This window comes from Gavialis gangeticus, unplaced genomic scaffold (genome assembly GCF_001723915.1).
Source record: "Gavialis gangeticus isolate Ggan-Ray unplaced genomic scaffold, GavGan_comp1, whole genome shotgun sequence".
Lineage (NCBI taxonomy): Eukaryota > Metazoa > Chordata > Crocodylia > Gavialidae > Gavialis > Gavialis gangeticus.
The window spans coordinates 38,340,672-38,345,656 of NW_017728998.1; positions in this window are offsets into that span (position 1 = coordinate 38,340,672).

The window sequence follows — 4,985 nt, forward strand, 5'->3', positions numbered from 1 at the left end:
GGTGGGGGTGAGTGGGGCTGGGGGAGCAGATGGAGGATGGAGTCTGGCAGAGGTCCCCCCATGGTTCCCTCCCCCCTCCTCCAGGTCCTGCTCCCCTGCCCCCTATTTACCAGCTCCCTGCTGCACCGAGTGGGGACTGCCTGAATCATCAAAGCTCTCTGAATCTTTTCTGAAGATTTGGAGAGCTTTGAATTGATTCAGACCTTTTTACTGGTCCCCAGATTCGATTCAGATTTGTAGATTTGGCCACTGAATAGGGCCGAATCTCCTCTGAATCAAATCAGCACCCAAAGCTTCGCACAGCCCTACTGTTCATTCCTTCCTACCTCCCTTCAGAAAATTGTTTTTTCCTTTTTTTGGTTTCAGGTAGAAAAGACCTACTATAGTGCTTTCTAAGGCCTGGACTGGTTGTAATGGGTATTTTAGTCCCAAACTATCTCTGTTTCAAAGCTATATTTTTATCTGGAATGTCAGGTAGAACATGAAACAATATTAATCTATGCTACATAAATAATTTCCTTCAATTATCAGGAAAGTGCAGCAAGACATGAATTTTCAGGTTGATTGAGTTTTAATCTTCAAGTTCAAAAATTAATAATTTAGTTAGTTGAACCTTTTTTTTCAAATATATAAAATTCAAGGTTTAATATTTTTCTTTCTCAGAAAAAAGACAAAGATATGAGTCCAAAGGTCAGGAAATATTTATGTATTGGAAGTATGACAATTATGAAATTATTCACTCAGGGAAAATACTTAGAATTCAATGCAAGATCCCTGGATTCATCAGAAAGCACAAGAGATTGACAATCTATTATGAATGCCTCACATCACGGATAAATATTTCAATGCAAATAAATAAAGGATGCTGAGTGTTTCTCCTCTGAATGACTTTTCACAGCTCGCTGCACACAATAGTTCTGGGACTCTACTATGTCCCAGACTCCTGTCCAAAGTTTGGCATCCCCAAAGGTTTCCTGCACTGAAAACAACCAGGTTACACAGTGCTTTCAATTTGGAGGTACAAAGAACCAATTAATCAGTTTCCTTTAAACTGAATGTAAAACCACTCTTCGGTGCATTAGGACATTCATGGCCATTTTGAAACTGGCCTGATTTTGTTTTGTGTTTCCTAGTAATTATTGTAAAATGTACCATTCTTGTCAAACTTAATGACTTTTTTGCTGAAGAAAAAAGAAAAAGGAGAGAAAAAAGACAATGTTGTCTCGTGTGTATTACTCTGCAGCTAGGTACTATAATATACTAAGGTGCACATTCCATAAATTGTACCCCATTATTGCTTTTGTGTAATATCAGGTATCATGATTATTATTTTCCAAATGGTTTTGGATGCCTTTAAAAATAAGAAAAAATACTTTAACACATGCTTATTTTGCTCCTACTTCTAGGGCAACTGAGATTAACACAACTGATACTTTTAGAAGATAACATATAATGCAGTAGATTGTGCTCTTTCAATAGTGGCTCTTAACTGTTTAAATCTGTTCTATGTAATTGTATTATTCCAACCACCAACAGGAAATTCCATGCAATGTATTACTTCACATGAAGACATTTGTAACTTTAATTTTGCAACAACTTCATAGAAAATGAAAATGACAGTGTATAATCACATCACTCACGGCTGCTTCCCCATTAAAACAATATAACTAGAAAACGTTTGCATGTTCACAATAAATGCTGGGAAGTAAATTTGACAGTGAGCAGCAAGAAGCATTTTTAGGATTTGTGAAGGTTTCTAATTTAAGATTCTACAGAAGAAGAACCATCAGTCATTCATCACAATTTCATTATAACCAGTAACAAAAACCTTTAAGGAAAGGGCCAAAACAGACTTAGGGAAGTTCATTTTTCTTGTGACTGAGAATTTTAAAAGATCTAAATTTGGTTTTGAGTTTTACTTGGGAGCATTCATGTGCCTGCCTTGTGCCATATTGGATAATAAACTGATACAGTATCTAGAGTTGTCAAAATACTAGAAAATGAAATAAGTGTACTCCTTCATGATAACCATATGTGGAATATTCCAAGATTATTATTATATATAGTTTATAAATATAATTAAATTGCAATAATTACAGAGTTACCTCCTCCCCCAAATAATGTTTTTAGGTGGCTCAGTTGTTGCAATTAGATTTAAGACAATTTTAAGGGGCTTGGTTTTCAGAGAATGGATGGACAGCACTAGAAAATCTTGCCCTTTAAAGAATCAGAAGTCAGGTACCTCAAAATCATGATACTATTGAAAATATTGCTCATATACATACAGGCACATGTGACTGATAGATTTGGCAGAGGTTTGAGCTCACTTCTTCACTAGACCACTGCTGATGCCAAGATAATTGGGAAGCATACAGGAGTAAATATTAGTGTGCATACACAACTTTTAATCTTAGTGAATAATTTCACAAATGTAAAGCTTTAATTGGTAACCAACTTTCCTCTGCTCCATCCTCTTGCTCACGGAAAGCCTAAAGTTACTTTTGGGGAGATCATGAATTGATGAATGCTGCTTGAAAGGTCCATCACTTGAAATTTTGAATGTGAAATTCTCACGTCATATTCTATTAGTCAGGGAGCTGATGAGATGCTAAACCAACAAAGAATGATTTAGTGCATGATATCAGCTTTCATGGAAGAAGGTACTTTAAGCCTAGGATAACAAAGGAGTGATGTGCTTTAGTGGGTATATGTAAGCTGTGGATGCAAAACTTTTGGCATAGCCATAAAAAAGTGGAAGACGATATCACTGTACCTTGGGGAAGTTTTGAAATTACCAGAAGGGAACGGCATTTGGCAAATACATTATTCTTGGACAAAACATGACAATCAACATTAAAAAAAAATCTTGAATTTAGAGACAAGAATTATGCTGCTGTCAAGTACATCTTAAGTAGAATTTTTTTTTAACCAGTTTGACTAAAACTGAGGAAGAAGGACTTCTTTTTTGCCATTGTATATTTGTCTCTGCACCTGTTCTTAAAGCCAAATATCAGCCTATGTTCTTCTCTGGAAATAAACAATAACTTTTATACAATAAATGTTGCCAAGGAGGTTTCCATTTTATAAATTCTGAATTACTTATAGTCAATGCTTTCTACTACACTTGAGCCAGAATTTTGGAAAATAATTTTGCGCTTTCAAAAACTTCAGTTTTTATTATGCGTAATGCCTCGCTTTGGCCTAGCTTTGGAAGCATTTAAAGTTTTCCATTAGTAGGACATATCAATAAGCAGGTGTTAATCAAACAATGGGTCATGTATTACATACTATTCATGAAACAGTTATTCCAAATCATAGTTTAATGCAAATTATTATGTCGGGTGGAATGAGTTTTGTTCCCCACAAAGTAAGCAAAGGGATTGGCCTAATTTCAAAGTAATATATGAAATATGGAAAATCCCTGGATCTTGATGCATCTGAAAAGTTGCTAAAATGTACAGGAGTTGGCATGGCAATATTGTAATGAATTTTCTGATACAACTCATATGAATAAATGTGGTTCACACAAGTGTGATGTTTATTCTCTATTTTGGTTTTCTTTATGCAACTGGCTAATTAAAATAGTAAGCCCAATATTTACTAGGTAGGTAGAAGATATACAAGTAAAAATGAATAGCTGGTCAGGAAATCACATCTCTTACCGTGAACATTTTTAACAAATAGTATTTTTCTCCCTTACGTAATAAATAGAGAATTCAGGCTAAAACAACAACAACAAATACATTTTCAATTACTGAAACCAAAATAACTTTTGTTTTCACTTTTTGGATAAAAAATTAAAAATCTGACAGAAATTGATTTTTCATGAGAATTTTATTGCTTTTTCAAAATCTATATCCATTGAGAAAACATTTCAAGAGAAAAATTTTGACCAGTTCTAGTGTCAAGTGCTTTGATGACTGACTTAGACTGGGAAATATGCTGCAGGAAAGGAACAAACCTATTTGTTTAAATGAACTGGTATACTTGAGTTGTCTTCTTCAGCAATCCCTTGCAGTTGAGGATGATTGTCTTCCATGAATGCTTATCTGTGGGTTCAAAGATAGCTGATGAAACCAACTGGGATTGATAGACTCTGTTGCAATTCAGGCATGTGTTTCCGTGTGGGGTTGGTGGTTCTAGATTCTTGATATGATCCACAACACGCTGTTTCTGCCACTTCCATTTTTCCATCTCCTGTTGTCATTGTAAGGTTTCAAAGTACTGAGATCCTTGCAGTGAGATCCTTGCAATAGACTCTTCCTTCATTTGGGGGGATTGTGGGTGATAGTCTTCCGTGAGTTGACATTGATATTCCATTTTAATTTGGCCTTGAGGATGTCCTTGAAGTGCTTTCTCTGCCCTTCTCTTGAGCATACGACTTGAATAACTGAAAGCATCTACTGGATCCCTGCCACTTCTCTCAGGATTGCTACTGGAGAATAAGCCCTGTCCATCCACTCCCACCCTGCATACTCCACATCTTTAAACCAGATGTATTTCCCACTTCACCCTCAAGAAACCTTAAGAGAAATAATCTTCAGATAACAAATAGGATTATTTTCTAGGAGTATTTGGTTATACACATAGTGTCAGAGAACAAAATAGTCATCAGTGTCAGATAGCAAAATAGTCAACATCTAGGAGATTTTCTTAAGACTTTGCAGAAAAACAGATAATGGCCAGCACGATTTGGATGAAGTACTAAAAAAGGTTCTTCCCATAAATAAAGAATATGGGGAAACATTAGTATTGTATGGGGTAATAGTTTACCCTGAATTTATGATACTGCTTAATGTTTCTCATAAATATTGATTTTACTGATTCTCCACTTTTAACTTAAAAGGGATAATACTACCTTATATACATGGAACATATACAATGTGCAGACATCTCCCTGTGCCTATAATGATAAAACTTTTGGCAACTGGATCCGACACTCCCAGGGAAAGTTCTAATAGCCTCCTTATTCCATCTCTTTTGAT